The sequence below is a fragment of the Erpetoichthys calabaricus genome, chromosome 8 (genome assembly GCF_900747795.2).
Source record: "Erpetoichthys calabaricus chromosome 8, fErpCal1.3, whole genome shotgun sequence".
NCBI classification, from domain to species: domain Eukaryota; kingdom Metazoa; phylum Chordata; class Cladistia; order Polypteriformes; family Polypteridae; genus Erpetoichthys; species Erpetoichthys calabaricus.
This window is the reverse complement of record NC_041401.2, coordinates 156,406,483-156,431,419: the sequence shown is the minus strand read 5'-3', so window position 1 is coordinate 156,431,419 and position 24,937 is coordinate 156,406,483. Positions and strand designations below refer to the sequence as shown.

General features: G+C 38.1%; 1 protein-coding gene across 3 annotated transcripts in view; it reads right to left on the bottom strand.

The window, feature by feature from the left end:
* tmeff2a (transmembrane protein with EGF-like and two follistatin-like domains 2a) overlaps positions 1–24,937 on the bottom strand; it is a 748,263-nt gene that overhangs the window by 631,543 nt on the left and 91,783 nt on the right. The window lies entirely within an intron of this gene.

The window sequence follows — 24,937 nt, the reverse complement described above, 5'->3', positions numbered from 1 at the left end:
AGTGAAACCAGGTCTCCTAACTGTGAGGCAGCAGCACTACCCACTGCGCCACCGTGCCGTCCTTTATGACACTATTCTCCAAGAATTGTGAAGTGTATACAATGAACTGTACTTGCAATTAGTAATAGACACAGGTGGAATATGAAGTCAAACACAAGATGCTAAGTGCCAGAAATGAAAACTACTTTTAGGAATTGGAAGCATGCCTCCTAGAGGTAAGGAGGACTTTGGGGTATGCTGACTTGTGTCTTTATTAAATAAAATAAACTGTATAATTTAACACACTCTTATTTATTACTTCAAAAGAGAGTTGCTATAGATGTGTTTCATGGACATGCAAGTAGACGTTCACTGAATTCTTGGTATGTGACAATATTACTTACTACTGTTGTCACTACTACTAATACTAGTATGATGTTCATTCAGATTTTGGACTGGATTTGTAGGGCAGAAAGAAGCTGGAACTTATTCTGCCAGCATTGGGCAAAAGGATAGGATGCCATTCCTTGACAGGACACACTTTCGCACACTTGTCCAATTAGTGTAAGAATCATCAATTAACCTGATATGGAAATGAGTGCTCCTCGAGAACACCTCATGCAAATATGAAATGAATAGTGTAAACTTCAAATAGATAGTGTCCAGATAAGGTATCAAACCTTGTCCTTTAAGCTTTGAGGAATCCATGTTAACCAACTGCAGCCAGGTTTGCCAGATGGGTGTGAGTTTTCTCCTAAAACTGGGCTAAGTTAGAAAATAGCTCCATGGGTAAAATATTAGTTAGGCAGGGTATGTTTTTTGGCTTCTTACAGAATATGAAAGCCTATAAAAATGTAACGTCTAATAAATTTAACATCAAAGTGAATTGATTTAATAATTGAGACTGACAATAAAGGCTGCGGCAGGGACACAAAGTTGAATTGAGTGTGGTGTTGGTACCACCCTCCACATTCATCTGTGTATGCATTTCATGTGTGTGGGCAAATTTGAGAAAAAGAGAGCCCAAAGGTGGCAAAGTGAGGTGATGCAGCAAATGAGAAAGATTTGAAAAACAGGCCTGTTTTGTCCTCTCAATGTTGTCTTTCCAACTACATAACACTGCTGTTGGGTAGTCTTTATTATAAATGATACTCATAAAACAAAACTCAGAAACAGACTACAGGAGAAATCTTGGTAAAATATACTGCATGTTTGACAACTTATGAAAGAAAACACACTGCCTCAAATTCAAGTCAACTCAAAGGAAACCTTCATTGTTCACAGATATCTACATAGTCCTTGCTGAGGTAGATATGAAAGGCAGTAACATTCTATGAAAGAAAGATTAAAGGGTCACTTGAAGTGTGCCATCAGCACAGAATGATCCCCTGCTGATCTGGTCTTAGTTTGTATTTATGGTAACAAGACTAACTTTTGAGATTACTACTTTTGCAGTGTGCCCCACAGCTTTGGGCCAAGACAAAGACTAAGTGCAGTTACTGTAATGTACTGTAAAGCTGTGCTCCGCAACCTTTTCTCACCTACGACACACCAAAGTTCTTCCTAGAATTTCCGCGGCACGTCAAAAGCTAAAATATATAGAAGTGGCGTAGCTGGGGGGGGGCGGTCCGCTCCGAGCGCCAGCTATTTAGGGGCGTCCCAACTACGGTAGTTTCCATTTTTTTTTGTTCCTTGAGGAGGCGCAAAAAAAAATTTCTTTCAGCTTTAGGGCGTCAAATTTTTCACCGCCCCGGGCAACATGATCTCCAGCTACGCCACTGATATTTAGATATTAATTTAATACACAAATTTTACAATAAATTTTCATTTTTTATTATAAGTATACATTTTTTATAAGTATACATACATAAAAACTATACTATATTTACTTTTATGCAATCTTAATAATTATTATAACATAATGACTGATTAATGTGATACCTGCGCTTGTTTCAATGAACACAAAAGTTTTATATTCGGCTCAATATTTGACAGCGCAACCCGAAGTTCTTGGTCAAGATCTTTTAAGCATGACCGCTTATCATTTTTAATTAACACAAGAGTTGTTTGTCTTTTTTGCCATAATTGGGATGGTTTGAATTTAGATGGCGATTTAGTTTACTGGGTGCCATTGCCTCGTTTGATAGCTGATCGCCGCAAATGATGCACTGTGGCTTTGGAGCCGTTTCGTCACCACACCACGAGAATCCATATCGAATGTAGTCTTCGTTGTACTTCCTTTTCACAATCTTCTTTGTTTTTTTTGCAACACTTGTGCTGGGTTCTTTATCATCTGTACGTGAAGACGAATCTTTTCCACGTAAAGATGTATCCATATATAAAGGGGTATAAAACTAAATATGAATCACACGAAGAACGTTAACCATACACAATTCAGCAACACAACTAATAGTAATGAATGATAACTACTGTTGCAAGACGAGTGAATGCGACGTAGCACGACTAATACGTCGGCTTGAATTGAATCTAGGTGAGGGCACGGAGCGCTCTGGCTATCAAAGCATACTACGGAGTTGTCTGGCGACTACGTAGGGCCTACGTCGTAGGCGACAGGCGCCAGGCGATGGGATTTATTATTTCAGAAAAATGACACATAAAATTATTAAACCTTTAAAAGGCTATTTACGCGAATATTTCATTGCACGTATTCTCGTTATTGTGTTTCTAAGGAGGACCGTTGAAATATTATTTAGTTAGAAAATTGTCTTATTTGACCGCGTCACACCTGTATCGGCTCAAGGCACACCAGTGTGCCGTGGCACACCGGTTGCGGAGCAGTGCTGTAAAGTGTCGCTAATTAATTCAGCCATCAATTCAGAAAATGCATATTGAAAGATGCTGTTGGTTTCTTTCTTACTGTATTACTTCTGAGTGTTGTTGCGAAATCTTTGCGGGTGTCCTCCACATCTGAAATAAGATCTCTCACAGTATGTATTATATAGTGCTTGTGCTCTACTATGAAGACTGTGCTGCATTAAGACATTATATATTAATACTGTTACGTCTTTGGCTTAGTATTTTACATACTTTGTCTTTTGGTTAATTTAGTTATTAGGAAAACTATTGTGATACTTTGTCTTTTGGTTAATTTAGTTAATAGGAAAACTATTGTGTATTATATACATAATTGGGAAATGAGTTACAGCACTATATCAACATTACCTATAAAAATATATCTGTCCTCTCTCAGAGATTTGAGTGCCTGATCACTCATATAACACATTGAGGCAGTGTAATACAATACATTAGTGACCAAGTATGTGTGTTGTATGGAAGAGCACAATGTACTGCTGCAGTGCTTATTCTCGCATATACCAAAGGCCTTCGGTGACCAGGGCAGAAGTGTGTGCATCCAGGTCAGCCTGATGATAGCACCACCCATGAGTTAGAGAGACAATTATGCTTCTAATAATCATGTTCCCCTTGTTGTCATTACCTTCTGTATATTGATTTCTGGGTGTTTTCATACACTCCAAGAGAATAATGTTTACAATAATGACAGCTGATCTGATGTAATGTGGTTTAATGACTGCAATTATTTTTTAGTAAGTTTATATGAGGATGTACATTTTCCCTGTGCTCTGTTTCTTTAAATTGACAGGAATGTGTAGTGGCATGTCATTAATTGCTGGTGTGCTCCTGTTTACTGACAGTCAGATGGCCAGCTGATCAACACAAAACCAAAACAAGACTAGCTGTGGATTAGTTAAACCTGGTACTGATCTTGTTCTTCTGTTCACTGAGACAACACTTAAACCTGAAGATCATCTCCTATTAGCATGGTACCACACAGTCTGGTCTTGATCTGCAGGTATTATGGTACTATCTCATGTACACTGCAACTGACCCAAACAGTTCAGTTGTGTTATTGATAAATGAGAGCTGACCAAAATGGAAGAAACAAAAATATGCAAGAATAAAAAAGACTGAAAAGTAAAAAAGTGCCAGCAACTATATGCATTTTAGATTATTCAAAAAAGTGAGTTGAGGAAAAGAGAAAAAAAAAATTGTTTTTATGTGCTTACAGCCATATCTATGGCATAACTTAATAACTTTGTATAGCAAGATGTTGACAAAGGGGTTTTATGTACCGGATGGGCTCTCCAAAACATGTCATTCCACCATGCAATATGAGTACTACATACTAAAGGATTTAAATGAACCCCAAGGGTGTTAAAAGTGAATTGTTTACAAACCCATTGTATATGGGATTTTCTGTGTACATTGTTGGTCTTATTTTGTTTTATGGTCAAAAGGCAAATATGTTCTTTAGTCCCATTTGAGCGGTCTTTCAGTTGGGAATTTTTGTAGGACCTGGCAACCCTGAGTACAGCACTGTGCTGCCTGCCTCTATGTATGTTACATTTTTACTTGCTTTCAAAATAAAATATGTACAGTAATCCCTCCTCCATCGCGGGGGTTGCGTTCCAGAGCCACCCGTGAAATAAGAAAATCCGCGAAGTAGAAACCATATGTTTATATGGTTATTTTTATATTGTCATGCTTGGGTCACAGATTTGCGCAGAAACACAGGAGGTTGTAGAGAGACAGGAACATTATTCAAACACTGCAAACAAACATTTGTCTCTTTTTCAAAAGTTTAAACTGTGCTCCATGACAAGACAGAGACGACAGTTCCGTCTCACAATTAAAAGAATGCAAACATATCTTCCTCTTCAAAGGAGTGCGTGTCAGGAGCAGTGACTGTCACAGAGATGGAGAGAAAAGCAAACAAATCAATAGGGCTGTTTGGCTTTTAAGTATGCGAAGCACCGCGGCACAAAGCTGTTGAAGGTGGCAGCTCACACCCCCTCCGTTAGGAGCAGGGAGAGAGAGAGAGAGAGAGAGAGAGAGAGAGAGAGAGTTTGTTTTTCAAGCACAAATCAATACGTGCCCTTCGAGCTTTTAAGTATGCGAAGCACCAGTGCAGCATGTCGTTTCAGGAAGCAGCTGCACAAAAGATAGCAACGTGAAGATAATCTTTCAGCATTTTTAGACGAGTGTCCGTATCGTCTAGGTTTGCGAACAGCCCCCCTGCTCAATCCCCCTACGTCAGGATCAGAGAAAGTCAGCGCAAGAGAAAGAGAAAAGTAAGCTGGGTAGCTTCTCAGCCATCTGCCAATAGCGTCCCTTGTATGAAATCAACTGGGCAAACCAACTGAGGAAGCATGTACCAGAAATTAAAAGACCCATTGTCCACAGAAACCCGCGAAGCAGCGAAAAATCCGCGATATATATTTAAATATGCTTACATATAAAATCCGCGATGGAGTGAAGCCGCGAAAGGCGAAGCGCGATATAGCGAGGGATTACTGTACTCATTTTCAACATGTAAAACAATACAACTGTATGGTTTAGAAAACCTTAAGAAATGATCAGTCTATTAATGCTTTAAGCTGTATGCAGACTAATGGTAGGCTGCAGCTAATATCAAAAGCATTAAGGGGCAAAGAAAGAACTAAACCAGGAGGGAATTCTGTTCAATCCCCGCATATACTCACTCACATTGTGCCAATACAGACATGTCAAACAACCTAATCTACAGAACACCTTTGGAATGTGGGATGAGTCACAAGAGGACAAAGGAGGACAAAGGATGACATGGTTTACACATTGACACTGGCCAGGTGAGTAATCAGACTTGGGCCCATAGAACTGTGTAGCAACCAATTTGCCACCCTGCTGTCTCCTAAATAAAACTGCATGTTTTAGTTGCTTTAAAAATATATTCAATAAGTACTGTTATAGTTGGTCATTATTAATTGTTAAAGAAATTTAGCTCTCACATTTAGGAAAGCTTGAAATGATCTCTATTGGAATCAACATTTTCGGATTCATCAAAGGACCAAATAACATTGTCTTCTGCAAAAAAAAAAGAAAGAAATGACAAAACTTTTTCAAATCTTTGTTAGGTGCTTTGATCTGCTGCTCTTCCATCACATAAAGCCTCTAAAGCATTTCTCCTTTACTGAAGTGCCAGTGTTTTTGTCAACTCAAGGCTAGAAGTCACTTTGAACTTATTACTTGGAGCTGGGCTCTAGCCTCTTCTTTGGAGAAAGTCTTTTCCCTACTGACATTTTAAAAGAAGTAATAGTCACCCCTATAAAATACTGGCAAAAAAGGCATGATAGAATCCAGGGTCTTCTAGTATAGGAGGTAATTTTGGGAACTTTTAAAACTAATCTTCTTTGTAAATATTGTGGGTCTTGGATTGTATAAAGAATTTTCAATTATGTTTTATTAATACCATATCTATGAATTTAAACCCCTATAATGAATGATTTTAGAGGTGCAGCCATGCAACAATATACTAAAAAATACTTAAAAACAGCAAGAAGAAAGAATATGTCCTAAAATATTGTTCCTTGTAATCAGATTGCTGCATATTTTTTTCAGCCAATGCACTCCATCTGGCTAGGCACCATATATTTGGAAAAATATAAATCTGACTCCTGACATGACAGACAAGTAGGATCATTTTTACAGGAATAAGACTGTCTTTAATTGATGGAGTTTAAACATAATACAGATGTAAACGTTTCTAATACTATAGTGGACTTGCACCTTTCCACATCAAGACACTATACAAATGCTATCAAAAAAGGATGTTAGGTTATACTGTATAACATAATGTGTATACAAAGTATAAGTCAAGGGAGGGTATGGCTAAATTATTTAACACACTAGTGAACCCTCACCTGGAGTACGATTTTGGTCACCATATTAAAAAAACGACATAGCAGTACTGGAGAAAGTTTAGATGAGAGGTATGAGCTATAAGTAGAGATTGAAAGAGATGAACATTTTACCTTTAAGCATGCTGAGATTAAGAGGGCTCATGATTAAAGTGTTTAAAATTATTAAAGGGAATTAGTAAAGAGGACCCAGACATTTTAATTTAAAATAAATTCTTCAACAAAACCATGGGCATGCAGTTGGAAACTTATGGGGGATATCTCACAAGATTATTAAAGATTTTCTTTACACAGAGAACCATGGACATATGGAATAAAGTAACAATTTATGTGATGGAGTGTAGGACTTAAGGGATGATAAGATCTTGATTTGATGTCATGTTGGAGAATCCAAGTATGGAGTAAGATCGCAGTCAGAAATAACTTGTAATAATTTAAGTCAAATTTATATTTCACACATGTCACTTATGCTTCCACTTCTGAAAATTACGCTTCCACTTCTGAAAATTACACTTGAGTACAATTCTCAAGCGTGAACTAACTGCCAAAAATACGTTATTTGCTCCATGAGGCATTCTCTGTCAAAGAAGAAACAATTGATTTTTTGAGTTATTTTTGACAGCGATTGTACTTCACTCTTAGCCACTTTACAGTGGCTCCAATGGGCAAAATGCAAAAAAACACACGTGAAGTGTAAATTTGACTTAAATTATTACAAGTTATTTTTGACAGCGACCTTTCTCCATTTTTCAAGTGAATAGGTTGGTCTATTCTTGCCACAAGTGTTCTAATGTTCTATACCAACCTGGGCGTATTCAGCCATATTAGTAAGTTTGGACAACATCACCTATTTTATGCTATTATTTACTCATATTATGAGGTACCCCCCAAACTACCCAATGCCTCTCTCAGACTTAAATTCTGTTTTCATTTTGATAGTGTGCATAATAACAGCACCATTTGCAAGGGAACAAAATCAAAGAAAAATAAAAATCGCCTGCCTTTCTCTCTTGGATATTGCTAACAGGATTAGTCCCTTTTGACAAATGATGATAAATAAAGCTGAAATATGGATGCCCTTCCTCACTGTCATTGAGCTCTTGTCCTGCTCATTTCATAACTCCAAGCACAATGTTCAAATGGCAGCTAGCAATAGTCTTGTCCTCGTGAGGTTATAAAATGGCAGGTAGTGAAGGATTGCCCTAGAGCTCAAACACCATAAATTGACTTCTTCTTTCAGCTTCTCCCGTTTAGGGTTCCCACAGCAGATCATCTTTTTCCATATACTTCTGTTCTCTGCATCTTGCTCTGTCACACTCACTACCTGCATGTCTTCTCTCACCACATCCATAACTCTAGACACCACAAACTGATAAAGCATTTAAAAGCAGTTAGGTTCTGTTTTGCCCCATGGTAGGATAACATTGCCTATTAGGTGAACTTTCTCCAGCCACTTCTGTGTATGCATGGTGTAAAAGGGTGCCTGCTGGTACCAGCCAACATGACAGCTATTTCATAGCCACAGGGATTAGGTCCTAAATGGACTGAGAAACAGAATAGGGCAAGATCAGAAGGAATTCAGAATACCTTATCAATATCTCAATGCTTCTTACTCTAGTGGCTAGGCTATTTTTAACCCTGAAAGATACTTACAGGGATACTCCTAGAAGTAGACCTAGTCAGGGCTTGAAATCCATTAGGATGGCCCCTAGTCAAGCTTGGTGTCAGGAGTAAAAGGCAAAGGTTTGACAGCCTGGCAGAAGTGATAAAGACAGTATAGCAATAAGGTTATTGTATACCATTGTATGAGGTATAAAATAATGGATTTCAAATAATCTTCACGAAGACGGAAAGTGCCAGAGAAGATAGACTGAGGCATGTGTCTGATTTTAAAAGTGCTGATGTCTGCTTGACCAATGTGGTTAAAACCACAGTCTATCATAAATATTGAGGTATTATTTGGGCACAGTCCAGGAATAACCACACATCCCGTTTGACAGTTGCCCATAGTGGTTACAATAACGAGGATCCAGTCAAAAGCTGTCTCCATGCTGTCAAACATTCCTGCTGAATGGCCATATTGTCTCAGCATTTCCACACCTGAAATAGCTGTTAAGACTGTACTGTTCATTGGTTTCTCTCTGGCCTGGATATGTACGTATAAGTAAATTAAACTTTGTTTTATTATGGGAATTGAAGTTATATTTTAAATCAAGTTAAATACATCTTTTTGTACCATATTTCTCTCGTCTGATAATTTCTGTTTTGGTTACAAAAGGGGTGGGTATTGGCCGTAGTCTGTTCTGCATCAAGAAAGGACACAACCCAGGGGAGGAAGAGTGCCCCCTGCTGGATACAGATGGGTATGTGAAGCATTGAAAGAGAGTGTTACAGTAGCTGAGTTGGACCAGACATTGCATCTAATAGACCGAAGAATTATACAGTTTGGGAAGGCCCAGGTAGGCATAGGGACAACATGCAAACTCTATACATAAAGTTTCAGGTCAGGATTATAAATCCAGGACTTTGAAGTCATGAGCTAGAAATGTTAACAAATGCATAATCTAGAAGTAAATTACTAATTAATAAATGATTGTTTAACCAATTAAAAATGTTAAAAACAAATGCTTGTTTTGTTTATACAGTAAATATTTAATGCTTCAATCTATGTTAATTTCATAAGGCACAGTAATTTTAATCCAACATGCTTCATAGGTGATACTTCAGACCAGCATATAGAAATGGCATGCATTATATATTAGATCAGGGTCAACGTGGCTTGTCCTGTAGCTTGGATCAAACCCCACTCTCACACTATTATTTGCACCACAGAATGTAAGCACACACCACCCAACCACTAGAGCTGAAAAACTACTACAGCATGTACAGCTAGCTCTTGTCTATGTGATGGTTCTGTCAATGCACTATATCATATTAGGACTGTTACAAACTTGCTGTATGTAAAACATTGAAGTTCTGATTTCAGATTTACATTCTACGGCTCATATGGCTGAATTAAAAAAGGCTTCGCTTCCTTTACAGAATTCACAGGCCTAATCAGTAGTGTAATTAAAAGAAATAGATGTCAGATCAGATTAGTAAAGCATATGAGAACTGATAGAATGGAATTATTTCAAACAGCCATAATGATTAAATTTAGGCATAAGGACGGCTTACCTTTCTGCTCACAGTTCTCATCCCTGGCAAATATAGTCGCTGACAGGTTGGACAACCACATAAAGGGCACCACTGACCCACACACAATATGACATCCAGGTGTGCAAAATACCAAGACAAACTGTGAAATCTACTATCAGTACCAAATGTAATCTGACATCTTTAATACCTGCTGCTGCCAAAATAAAAAGCAGCAGAGTGTGTAAAAGTCAAGCGCAACCTGAGCATTTTATTTGCATTTCACTCTTTAATTTCTAACGTGTTAGGAATATGCCACGTGCAATCTTGCTTCTTTCATTTATCAGAAGATAATAATCTGTGACTCTTATAAAATACAAGAAACTAATGGACTGAAAGTCACCTTTCAGATTTTGCCGAGTGCAAAGATGAAAGGCCATTAACACTTTTCTTTCAACAGTATGAACCCCACCTACTGTGCAATATAAAGAACCCTGTAGTTATTATCATTTTACTTGAGGTCCAAAAACTGTAAACTCTCTCTTGGACTCATAAAGCTGCTTTAATCTGGGATGAAATCATTTTCTCCAACTGCCCCAACTTTTCAAGGCACAAAAGAAAATGGCATTTTAAAATTGGTGAAATAGATGAAATCCAAAACTTATAAATAGTGCTCTAAAGGAAATAAGAAGAAATTGATTTCAAATGTGCAAAACACTCCTCATGCAATATATAAAACAATTTTGTGTCTTTGCATTGCAACGTTCGCCCTTCAAAACCTTAAGGGAAACAAACCTATCCATCTTGGAAATACAGACAATTCTGCAAAGTAAAAAAAAAAGCTAAATAACTGGAAGGTTTGGTAAAATAAAGCTGACAGTAATCAGGAAAATAAATAACTTACCAAATCACTAAAAGGGCAGTTTTTAGTGGTCTAGTGCTTAATGTTCCTCTCTAAATTATCCAGGGCCCTGTAAATGTTGAAATTTGTCCACGCTATCTCCCATATATAAAACTAATGCAGTTTAAGTTAATTGGTGCCATTGAACAGACCCCATAAGTGTAACATGTTCTGGGATGGACTAGCAACCTGTCCAGCTTTGGTTCTTCCCTACTGAAAGGACAGATTCCAAGAGCAGCACTCACAATACAATGTAAAATGTAAGTGGATGGTTTGAGGGATGGATGGGTGGCTAGATGTTTCTGAGTGAACTGATGCATGTCCGTGAAGTTCTTCACTACAAAAAGTTGTGAGATTTGTCATATGCCTAGCCGTTGTGAATAAGGCGCTATATAGCGCCCGACGCAAAACAGATTGACATGGAGGCACCGGTAAAATAAAACAATTATTTATTTATACGGGCACATCTTCCCCGTAATCCCTCCAGCCATAACACAGTTCCAAGCACAGTATATAGTTAGCACTAAGCACTTATACTCCTCTCTCTGGCACCACCACTCCTCCCTGGCAACCACGTCCTCTTCCTCCCGATTCTGGTTCCTGGAGTGGTGGCTGCTGGCCCCTTATATACTGTAGTTCACCCGGAAGTGCTCCAGGTGCTTGATTGCCGTGTTCCGGCTGTACTTCCGGGTGTGGTGAATACGTTGCCCACAGGGGCTCAGAAGTCCCAGCTGAAGCACCCCCTGGTGGTGCCTGCGGGACTAACAGGGCTGCACCCAACTCCAACTCCCGTGGAGCCATACGAGAACCCGAGGCACCTCTCCAACCCAGGGGGGCGGCCATCTAGCATCCAGGGGGAGGTATTGCACCGTCTAGGGCTGCTTCCCCTGAACATACAGTGCAGGGGCTTCCCGGCTGGGCATGAACCCCGGCCGCCACACCATCTATATTTGCCGTTTTATGGTGTAGTGTAGTTTATTACATCTGTAAGAAGCTACTGTTACATGAGAACACCATTAAGGTGTACAAGTGGATCTTTCTAAACATTCATTAAATCTAAGCTTTCATATTTATTCTACCCTGATGATCCAGTACTTATGAGAGCAGTAGCCCCTCTCTGCCTAAGTTGCTGATTTTGCAGTCTTCCTTTAATTGTTTTCTTAAACGGAGAAGAAAATGTTTTACCACTAACCTTCTGACATTTAAGCACAAATGCTCATGCAGATCAACTTTCACAGATGCTTAGAATGTAATGTATATTACCAAACAAACAGGATCTGCAAACAAAGTGGCTCTGACTTTAATGAGTGTTTATTATTATACTGTAACGTAAAAAGGCGTGTTATTTCACCTATAATGAGGATATAATAAAGCACTATTAAACACTACAGTTGTGCACTTGACATAGGTGTACACAATTTCCACTTATGAGTAAGGACATTGCTTGATATTAAACATTCCAAAGTTATTTTCCCTTTCACAAGATGCTAAGATAAACGTAATGTCTTCTTTATCATACAGCAATGGCTACTACCAAGTAAAAATGACTTGATAATGTAGGTACTCCCTGCGTTCCCATGAGTTTTCTTCAGATACACCAATTACACTGTACACCACAAAGGCATGTGCTTTATGGCAGATTAATTGGTAGCTGTAAATTGTGTATGAATGTCAGTGTGCTTTGCGATGACCTGTTTTCCTACTCCTGTATGGCTCACTGTCTAGTTCACGAATAAACCAGTTAAAAAAATCTGATATATGGACTTGCACTTGATGTTTAACTTTGATTAAAAGACATGGTTTGCATTCATTTTTTTTCTTGTAAACTATTGTATAAAATGTGTTTCTTTTCCAATAAAGCTTTTCATTATATAATCAAAGGTAAGATATCATTTTCTTATAACCTTGCAGCTGTTCTTCAGCTCAAATGCAAAGGCATTATAGTATTAGAGAAAATAAAAGTATTTAATTGTGCTTAATAAATGTATATGATTGTTCTTTCTGCCTGTGCTCTGATCCTACTGCTTTAATAGTGGTTCACTGGAAGTCAGAATCTAACTCAGCAATATCTTGTTCAACACTGAATGGGAAGCCAGTAGTATATGATGCATAGTTATGAAGAACTTCACAAACAGTTATAGCAAGCCAATTTAAAAATCCATAATAACCTAAAGCTGTGGTCAGTTGTTTAGAGTTAATATAAACAGTATTTTTTTTTGCAGAAATGAAGACCAAATTAAAAATGTACAATGTGTATCGCTTCATTCTAAATGCGATTTGACCAGAAAAATGGCATTTCTGGCTGACCACATTATATTTTTTTATTTTATACAATTGACTTAACACTAGATTAGCAGAGCCTACAAAAAAACTCGTAGATCCGGCCCACCTTAAATCCCATCGCACCTCTCCATCAGCGTCTTGGGTGTAGACTGTGCACAAAGTTCTCCCAGCTCATGCCTTGATAATCTGGGAGTGAAGTGCTGGAGTTTTAGAGTGCAAATAATAGATCGTTATTTGGAACACATGCATTTCATGTGTGTTCTGTTCCTACAATAATCTGTCTAAACACATTGCTAAAACAGAAACGTTTTTCATATTTTAGTAGTAAATGACAAAATGTTGGCATAAACTATACGATATGTGAAGCCTGAAGTCCAAAGATCAAATAAACACTTTCACAGAAGGTTCAAGGACGATACAACAGCTTCTGTGGCGTAGCGGTAAGATCTGCTGACTTGTTAGCAAGAGTTCCTGATTCGATCCCAACTGACTCATATATTTGCCGTTTTCAGTAGTGAGATGCTCTTATTGTTAATATTATACAATACACACATACATTTGGTTGCCGTCTGTAACAGACGGTGTACATTTATAGTACTTGTAAAAGTTACCGCTTTTTTTTCACTTTTATTCTCTCAGTCACGATCACGATACATATTACCGCCCCCCCCAGGGATCTGACGCTTTTAGTTTTTATTTGAAACTGGGAATAACTGTAGATGTGAGTGGTGTTTTGAGGCAATGGAACTGGACATTCTCTGATCTGGATGTTCACATGGAAGTTCCTGCTTGGAAACTCATATTTACCGTCTGTCTAATATGCCCATCTTTAGGAATTTAAAGGAAAATGTGAAAGCCCAATGAAAACCTCCATAGAAATTGGGAATATGTGTAAGCTCCACATCTTTTTACATTACACTTCCACAAAGAAGTATTTACTTTGATTTAGGGGCTCTTTTAATGCATACACATTTTTATATTTATTCAGTTCAATATTTATCTAAGGTTGAAACATTTATCATAAATTTTAAAGATAAAATACTTTACAATTTTATATGCAGAAAAGCATTACATTGAAACTTTGTGCTAGTTGTGTGTAACTTTTTGTAAGTCTAAATCACATTGACAAGGAAACATTGGCCAACTATAAATAACCCTTTCAAATGGGTACTGTCTCCCAGCTTTTAGGCTACAAAGATGAATGTTCTGTGACACAAGACTTGAGAAAAAAAAATCGAGCAGCATGAGTATCATGTGAAAACTCAGTTAATATGAAAGAACTGCTTCATATCTTTTAGTACCTTGACATGATGCAATACAATGCCTTGGCATTGTTTTTAAAAAGCAATAAATAATTTTATTTAAAGCAATGGTACTCTTTAATGTGAAACCTAGTGCTTGAACTTTTTCATTAAATGCATACAGCCATGGGTATTCTGGCACTGTGCATAATGCTCTCTATTCATGCTTTCTGTCCCTGTCTATTTTTCTCCCACATCTCGGAGGCTGTTAATTTAAAACTTTAAATTAGTCCAGTATAGCAGAGTATGTAATTAAACCATATACTTCAATCAAATAAAGGAGGTTTTGGAAAACACTAAGAGGAACTTATAAAGGAAAACATCAGTAATAGAGAACACTGATTTTTGAAAACCAAGAAACTGTTGTTCCCAAACCTGTAACACATTCTGACATCACCCATTTATTCTGTTTACTAGTAATTGTAAAGTGATGGTTTATCTGTTGCTATTATTGGAGCCTGAACCAAAGTTTATTCACTGCACCACAACAAAACACTTAAACAAGATAGTCTTCATTGCTGCACCGCTCCTGCAGTGCCCAATATCGTCTCTTGTCTCTGTCCTTCACACCCTCTAACACACAGACTAGCAAATATGATATTTGTTCTAATTTTAGGGTTCTACTTCAAAGTGAGGCGATGCAAGTCAGCAGATGTTTATGGGAAAAGAACAACAGGGTCCGTGTAACCAACCCTGACTTAGCAATGTCCACTACTTTTCTGCACTATAAATCAAGTGCAAAATTAACACCAGTAACAGAAATGGAGAAGGAGTCTCCTTTACAATACCATTGATCCATCAGTTTTCTAACCTGCTTAATCAGTGCGCTGAAGCTGGTGCCTATTCTAACACTGCTAACTGCAAGAATGGAGCCAATCCTTGATGAGGACCCAGTCCATCTCAGGCTATTAAAATATAATCTTGAGAACAACAATTTTTAAAACAAATGAACAAAACCTTAGCTTGCTTCAGTGCTTTCACTTATGTCCTACATGTCAACTACTTTGCCAGATAAGATGGATCATACTTACATTTATTTGTTCTTAATTATTCAGTGTTTTGCTGTTGTCATATGCATAGACATAAATTCTGTATTTAAGTTTCCTTACATTTCCTGATAATGGCATGTCACACCAGAAATAGACCTGGTAGTATCAATAATTCCTCACTTCAGCTTCCTCACAAAAGCTCATGTAACTTCTTTGTTTCATTTCCTGACCTATTTCCATCTACCCTTCCCAGTTCTGGCAAAACAAGTGGTAGACTATAGTATCTAGGGATCTTCCAATACTCCACTGAGTGATGTTTTGGAGAAATTCGGGAGAGACTAGCTTTGTTGGGTTTAACAGCCTGCTGTCATCAAATAAATTCTAATTTTCTAATGTTACTCATTCATGACTACAAGAGCTTAAGTACTGAGAAAAGCGCTATATAAATGTATTATTATTAAATCCACAACAGGCACAAGTTACAGCATTGGAGTTGGAACCTCCACATTGAAATGGGTACTGTTTTTAGTCAAATTCCTATTCGTAGTTTTCACTTTACTACTTCTACTACTATGTATCCATCTGTTTTTTGAACCTGCTTTATTATTTAATGTGGTTGTTAGCATAAGGCAGAAATAAACCCTGGACTAATCCATCATATGGCACATTCTTACACAACCTGATTCAACCAATTTAGAGTAAAAAATCAACCTACTGTACTGATACTTGGGATGTGGTTGAAACTTATGTTCCAAGAGAAAATGCAAAATGTGTGCAGATTTTCAACTGACAGTGAAAGTTTTCTGATTCAGACAGACCTTCCTTTAGTTGTGAAGGAGCAGCACTCGTTGATGTGCAATTGTGTCGCTATGACAGTTGGTCAAAGATTCTTTTTTTTTTCTTTTTTTTTTTCATTGTACTGTTTAAATAGCTGGTTTTAGTAGTATTTAGCCATTGTGGCTATATTAAAAAATATAAAGGGAAATGACAAAGTATAGGAATCTTCTATATTAACTTTCTCAATAGGGTCAAGACTGTTTTAGTGTCTGAAAATGTATAGGAGAGATGTGTGACCATCTTTGCATGACAAATTCTCTTACTTTTTTTTTTCTATATATAATCCACCAAATCACCCGACCATGGTATTACCCAGGGGGGAGGGGGGGGTGTGTGTACAAAGGGCAGGGACGTAATCAGTGCGAGCGTATGACTCGCTAGCCATGGTTTTAAAAGTTTGGCCCTGTGCCTTATTAATTGTCATTGCAAAGGCAAATCTAACAGGAAATTGTCTTCGTGTTAAAGTAAAAGGCAAATTATCCGCGACAAACAAACTGTTTTACACGCTGCATACCAACCCGCGGCATAGTATAATCACGCCACTTTTTTAATGTTTTTTAAGCAGAGGGAAAAAAATGAACATTTGCAAAATCCGTAACGCTGCTTTCAGTAAGTACAATGCACACGCATTTAATTTGTCGGCCACTTTTTGCCAGCCGTCTTTTCTGGTTTGGGCTGCTTTTACAGTGTTACCGCTTGTGCATATTAAATCTTGAAATCCTTCGAGTAACTAATTAACTAACTAATACCCACCCACCCAGCTTGTGTGAAAAAAATGTGCCCGTTCTTTCATCATTTTGTTGCAGCCTATCAAAGACTTGCTGATCATGTTTTCTAGACTTAATATACATTGGCTTTTCATTCAGCGCGAGGGCGCGCATTCATCTCGGATTATTACATCCAGCTAGTCTGCTAGACTAATCTGCTACACGGCTGCGTTTGAAAAACCGACTTATCCCGGATGAGTTTCACCGGCATTTATGATTAGGAATCTGGTTGGAACAAAACCCTGCATCCACAGGGGTTCATCAGGACCGAGTTTGGGAAACACTGCTGAACACAGACGAAACCGACTCAGGTGAGGAGTGGGGGCGGGCAAAGTAGTTGCAGCTATTGATTATTCAGTGTTGTTTGCCTGGGTGTCTGATCTGTGTTGACTGACATGGCTATTTTCTGTGTATCCCATGGTTGTCTTCCGGCAGTGTGAATGCCTCAAGAGACAGGGCGTCCTTGTGTGGTGAGTTGTTGCAGTTTGTGACCACCTCGCCGACGTTATCCCAATGTTGGCAAACAAAGCCAACAGCCATGTTGCGAAGTTTGAAAGCAACAGTTTCGTCAATGACATTTTTCCAAAAAAAACCCGACTGATAGAAACAAACAGTTACCTGTTGCAGGAATTTCTATAACATTGAAAGAAGTGTTGTTTCCATGAAATACATTTGAAGCCGTAGCCATGGTGGGCAAAAGAACAGTCAACGTGGCTCACAGCTGGATTTGGACAGCAGCACAGACCAAAGCGAGTGAGTATGTGTTTGATGAGCTGTTTGAGTTGGCGGAGGGGTAGAGTTTCTGGGCGGGGCTTTGTTGTTTGTTTCCCATGGTTTTCGATGGTGGACGTGGTCAGGTGTCGTAACCGAAACGAATAATGAAAAGTCAACGTGGCTCAGAGGTGCATGTGGACTCCTAGCACAGACGAAAGGGACTAAACTGGGTGGTCGGTGAGTTTTTGCGTCCGGGCACATGAGCAGGGAGTGTGAATGCCTAGAGAACAAGGGTAGACGCGGGCCGGGGAAAACAGAGTGTTGGTGGGCGGGGAAACGTCTTCCGTGTTCCTGCAGGACCATCTAAGAAGACGCATGTTTGTCGCAGATGCGAATTGCTGTATGTAGCATGTAAAACAGTTTGCTATGGTGCACGCGGTCGTGCGTCGTAACCGAAAAGTCAACGTGCCTCAGAGGTGCATGTGTACTGTAGGACAGACGAACATAAATGACAGCGTTTTTTCTGAGTCGTCTCGTCTCGTTGGTGGTCGTGGCTCTGCGAGTTGTCGTCGTATCCAATGGTCTTAGAGTTGGTGGGCGTGGCTCCTTCCTGCGTGCGCCATTGGCGTCTTACTTGTCGGCGGCTTAGTGAATCCACGCCCCTTCCAGTGTGCTTTCTATGGGTGGCTACTTGTCGGCGGCTTAGTGAATTATATATATAGATTTTGATGAGATGGTCATAGCCTTCAGGGATTTCTAAAATCATGCTTTGCGCCCAGTGATTGCTGGGATAGGCTCCAACTGCCCTGCGACCCTTCCCTGGATAAACAGGTTAGGAAAATTAATGGATCGGTCTAATTAATCTATTACATCCTATAATGGCCAGTATTATGTATATTTTCATATTTTACATTTAAAATGTGCCTAACATCATTCTTTTGTTTACATTTTGGATGGGCCATATATTTGTATGATCAACAAAAATCATCATCTTTTTCAATTTCTCTTCTTTGAAGTGCTATTAAAATCACATTACCGAAAATTGAATCCTTTGTTTCGAATGTTCATTTATTCATTCATTCATTATTTTTTTTAACCTATTAATTCCATCACAGACTCACTGTGAACTGAAGCCTATCCTACCAGTAAGCACTGCCAACCCTGAATGAGGTGTTAGTCTATTGCAGTGTTTTGCATTTGCTTTTAATTTAAATAAATAAAATAAAAGCTTACTTTATTATATTGAGTAAAACTGTTGAAATGTAGGTCACAGCTGTCAATTGTTTCCTTCAGCACATGGTTTTATGAGCTGTATTATTAAGGTGTTGTAGTTGGTTGAATGGTACATTTTATATCCGCTGATTTTTTTTCTAAGTATAGAACTCTGCCCCAGTTATTTTTAATTACTTTCTCAACACTTTTCAGGACCCATGGGCTCCGTTTTCCATTTACATTTTTAATGCTAAGAAAGGTGGACCAATTACATCTCCCATGTGTTTGGCTTCAATCATGTCATTTTCAGGCACCTTATTTATACATACGCATTCAGGCAAACACTTGCTGTTAACAGGTTGCTCCACAGACATTAGAGATGAGAGTGGATGCTTTCTTTCTGTGCTTAATGGTTGCACACTTTAATATAGCTGAAATAATTATGTTTTAACTTGTGACTGTCCGCTAAATTACATTCAGTATTCAGTATCAGAATAAGAACTATGCTGTACACTACAACATTAATACCTAGGGGAATATACTGTAGAGATGGGCAGCACGGTGGAGCAGTGGGTATCGCTGCTGCCTCACAGTTAGGAGACCTGGGTTTGCTTCCCGGGTCCTCCCTGCGTGGAATTTCCATGTTCTGCCCGTGTCTGCTTGGGTTTCCTCCCACAGTCCAAAGACATGCAGGTTAGGTGCATTGGCGATTCTGAATTGTCCCTAGTATGTGCTTGGTGTGTGTGTGTGTGTGTGTGTGTGCCCTGCAGTGGGCTGGCGCCCTGCCTGGGGTTTGTTTCCTGCCTTGCGCCCTGTGTTGGCTGGGATTGGCTCCAGCAGACCCCCGTGAACCTGAAGTTAGGATATAGCGGGTTGGATAATGGATGGATGGAATACTGTATAGAGATTTCTTAGTAAAACTATTTATTTTATAAAGGAAAGGCTGTCACCAAATTTATAACCAAAGTTGAGCAAAAACAAAAAAAATATTTAAAAATATTCTAAAGATAATAAACAAAGAATACGTGTGATTCACAAATAAAACAAATCTATCTTACAAATGGATGCCCAGTTGCCAAGAAATTACTGGGGATTGGGGCACCAGCAGGTGTCATAGGGATGGGAAGATTCCAGGAAAATATCTGTAAAGCAGAGATAGAGAACTAAACAGCTAATCAAAGAGGTCCTATGCAGGCCTGGATGGGAGCACACATTCCACAAGAATTCCCTATAAATGTGCATGGTGCCCCAGAAGGCCAGCCTGGGTGTAAATAGGTAACGTTCCCCCAGGATGCTTTAGAACAGGTGATTCAGTAGCTGCCAAGAATGCCTGATCCTCCTTTCAGAGTGACAAAGGCAGGGAATGTATAACATGAAACTGCAAGACGTGTGCCCCTGTAGGAGAACTCAGGAATTCCCCTGACTCTTGAGGTGATTTTAAAGGTTTGACTGAGGTAGAAAGGAAATGTTTTAAATATTTTTATTGGAATTCAAATAAATGCACTACAGCAATGATGACAAAGATCAATTAACAAAAAATTAAAATGAAATTATGTTTCTTAATAAATTCAACTTCATTTTAAACCTAGGACAGCCTTTCCATAAATTACCTTCAAATTCAGGTGAAACTTAGGATAGTTCTTAAAATTGATTTTTTTCTTATTCTCAACAGTATAAGAAATCCTTTTTCCACAGTGTTAGAGCAGATACACTGGGATTTTTCCAATTAAATAAGATGAGGCAACAAATGAGAACTATAACATAAGATATCACAAGGTATTTTAATTACACAGCATTACTCTGGCCAGTTAATACTTCAAATACTACTTTATGAGGATTATGAGTTATGTTTCCAATACATCTGACAGTTAACTAAAAAATTTTTGCCAATATGGTCTGAGTGTGTGGCAATCCCAAACTAAGTGACTGTATAGGTTTTGGTCCCTGGCAACATTCCTCACAATTAGGGTTTTGATTGAGCCAAGATAAGAGCATGCAAGGTAAGATTTGTATTTGAATTACATGTTGCTTTGCACAGCTTGATGAGTAGCATACTTTGCCTCTAGCTGAGTTCCATTCTTAATCTGAACTTCTGATAGAAACGTCCCAATCCTATTGCTGCTTTTAATCATCGGGAAGTGAAACTTTTGAAAAAGAATTGTAGAGAGTGGACATACTTCCTATTATTCCCTTTTATATAATTTCTAACACTGGAGAAAGATATGGACCACCTTGTAGGTATCATTCAACAGATTTTCTAACTTGCCAAAAAAAAAAAATAGAAAAACTTGGTTAGTTGAGGATTAAATTTGAGATTTAAGTTTCTGAAGGATGCACAAAAATTCAATCAATATTGAAATCTCAGAAGGTCCCAATACCTGCAGTCTTCCATGTGTTAACTGCTTCATAAGGTAAGGATGGCTGCACAGGTGCAATTGTCGGTAGCATGTCAGACTTAAGATATCTTCTGTTATGAATATGTGTTGAGCAACTGTATTGTTGTTTAATTGGTGGTAATTAGAAATAGCAGGTGCACAGAGCAAGATGCATTGTGAGGAGTCTGAAAAGGAATTCTTTTTGCTTCTTTTGAAAAATCTCACACTACATCTGTCCAGATTCCTGAAGTAAGATTGGTAGTTAGGAAGATTCATACTGCCATCTGCTTTAGATATTGGCAAAATCCATTTTTTTCAGTTTTTTGGCTTTCTTGCATTATAAAATAACATAGTTATGCCTGTGTGTAATTGACTATGTGACCATGTGTCTAGTTATGTGTCTTTTAATACATTCTTTTTTTATATTCAGAAAAAAAAATACTGAAAGAGATATTGCAACGTGTGAAGAAGGTGTGAAGAGTGGCCACAAAGGCACCCTTATGATCCCTTTACATGAAATGTTACCAGTTTATGTCTATGCTAGACAACATTATTATTGATGAAACAAAAATCTACTGAATTCTGCAATCTATTTAAAATCATCCTGTCTTATTAAGTCTTCCATACCCTGACACATCCCCGCTTAACAGCACAGATGGTGTACTCAGAATGACATGCAGTGTTGTGCTTGTCTTAGTCCAAGTGCTTAAGGTTGATATCAAAAAGGCTTATTTTAGTTTAATCAGATAATGGAATTGTCTTTCAATTATTCAAGTTTCCTACAAGCTTTCCATAACACTGTAAGCAAGATCAGATTGGATGTTTTTCAATAAATACTTTTGCTCTGTCACTCTCTCTAACTGATAATCTAAGCAGACTGGATTTGTAAATTGTTCATTCAATTTCTTTTCCTTTTTCTCCCTAAATTAATTTATTCATTCCAATTTTTACCACGTAATAAATATACTGCAGATTTGTAAGATATAAAGCATTACATCTTATTCAGATCAGATGAGATATGCCTACCCAATCCCTACAATGTAATATGTATTTTCTACACTGCAGTCTCTTTAGGCCAGTCATCTATGTCTTGGTGCCCTGCCTGAGTACTAGTACTAGTCTTGCCACATCTTTATTCCTTTGACTACTTGTGTGCTTGTTTTTCTATATTATCCTGGGACAGACATAATTAAACTAAACTCATGGGAAATGTCTTAATTGTGCACAATCAGATTCGCTTAAACTAAATAGGTGTCATTTATAAGCAAATGGATACACCAGTGACTATTAATGTATGTCAATTCAAAAGAGAATAATATAATAATAATAGAACAGGAAATTTGTAATTTATTTAAATATGAAAGGATCAACAGAATTTTCACTTTATTTTTAATTTTACTTTTGTTCAAAAGAAATAAATGGTAGTTATATATATTCATTTTCTACACCAGTTTAAGTCATTACTGGGAGCTGGAATTTATTCCAGAACATTTGGCTTTAGGCAGGTCCAGCTCTGGATGGGATGTCTCTCCACAGCAGAGCACAGATGTACATACATTCAGTTACTTATTAAGAGTCAAGTAAGAGTGCCAATTCAACTAAAATGCACTAAATTCCCAAGGAAATCTCATGTGACTATAAAGAGAACAGAAGCTAGCTGGGCTTGAAATCAAACCTGATACCCTAGAGATGTGAAAAAGGACTTGTAGATATCGCACATCTATACCACCCTAGTTAAAAATATAACTCCATATTTCAATCATGAAAATAACAGCAAACATCTTTACTATCAGTTAAAACAATTAATATTTAATGTAAAAGTAAATCACTCCAATTCAGGCTCATCTGGAGCCAAAGACTTATTCAGGAACCCAGCGGTGACATTATGCCAACCATTTAATACACTTGAACTCAGCCATTTTGGCTGGTGAAAGCTATTTAAAATTCCTGACTATTTTCAGATTTTACTCATTATCAGAGTAGGGGAAAATTGATACATAATTTTCATCCAAGGGTCCATTTACACATTTTTACAAAAAAGTGTGCATTTTCCATGCGTTTTTTTTGTGCATTTATGTGCACTTTTAGCAAAGCAAATGGTTTGTTTCAATTTTCATGCCCTAATTGTGCGTGCATCTACCTGAATTTTTTGTTTTTAAATAAAGTTCTATATTAAAAAAAATCACTACATTTCATGTTATGTTCAGACATTGTATTGAGCTATGTAATGTATGTTGTGGTTGTCCTGATAGTATGATGACAATTATGGCAATTATGACTGAAAAATGGTGACTTCAGTCCTAAAGATGCAACGGAGACATGGACAATATTGGATATATTCCTCTATGTTGCTGTATATGGTCAGCTTCATTTGTACGAAACAAGAAAGAGCTGTTGCAAGTAATAGCTAGGAGCAGGTTTCCTGTGTTGTTCTTTTTCCTGTGGAACAAACACACTAATGTGCACTATGAGCACCATGGTATATGTATTTTCATGCAAAAAATATGCATATATCACATTTTTTGACAAACGTATTGCACTTCTCTGTGGTGATGTGAAGTTGTGCCCCTGAGTATACTATAATTAGTTTTATTGCAATGCTGCAGATTACCTGTGAATGATCCCAGTCCTACATCCTGGATTCATTTATATAGCAGGGAGAAGTTAGAATTTAGTTTTTTTTTTGACTATATACAGGTAAAGGAATCAACTACTGCGGTGGGCTGGTGCCCTGCCCGGGGTTTGTTTCCTGCCTTGCGCCCTGTGTTGGCTGGGATTGGCTCCAGCAGACCCCCGTGACCCTGTAGTTAGAATATAGCAGGTTGGATAATGGATGGAATCAACTATGTTGAAATACTAGTACTGGTGATATGCCATTTGTGTCAGTATTTAAACAATTCATTTTTTGGTTCTTCCATGCCAAATGAACTTCTTTCATGTTGATGCAATATTGCAATTGTAACAGAGGTTCCTGTAGCAAATGTTGGTTTAGATTTTGTTTTATTTTTTTTTCGTAGCTGTACATTGAGGAAATAGCTTTATATAAATCATGCAATTTGGAAACACTATAATTAAAAAGAAGGACTCTGGTACTCTAAAAACTACAACTATCACTCCCACCCCAGCTGATTTATACTGAATTTAGAATTTAAAAAAACGTGAGTGTGCTCCCCTCGACTTTCTTGTATACTGAGACAGAGGAAAAGGTCATCAGAACCACTTCCAGTTGCACAATATTTCTCAAATATCATATCTCTTTTTCTCATCATAACTAATTGATAATATCAATACACATTTATCTGAATTCTACTTCCTCGCAGTTGGGAGACCTGGGGACCTGGGTTCGCTTCCCGGGTCCTCCCTGCGTGGAGTTTGCATGTTCTCCCCGTGTCTGCGTGGGTTTTCTCTGGGTACTCCTGTTTCTTCCCACAGTCCAAAGACATGCTGGTTAGGTGGATTGACGATTCTAAATTGGCCCTAGTGTGTGCTTGGTGTGTAGGTGTGTTTGTGTGTGTCCTGCGGTGGGTTGGCACCCTGCCCGGGAATGGTTCCTGCCTTGTGCCCTGTGTTGGATGGGATTGGCTCCAGCAGACCCCCGTGACCCTGTGTTCAGATTCAGCGGGTTGGAAAATGGATGGATGGATGGATGGATTTATCTGAATTTATAATCAAACTTTATATTAAAATATGTTCACACTTGGGGACTTGAAACGGTTGTGTACACATTT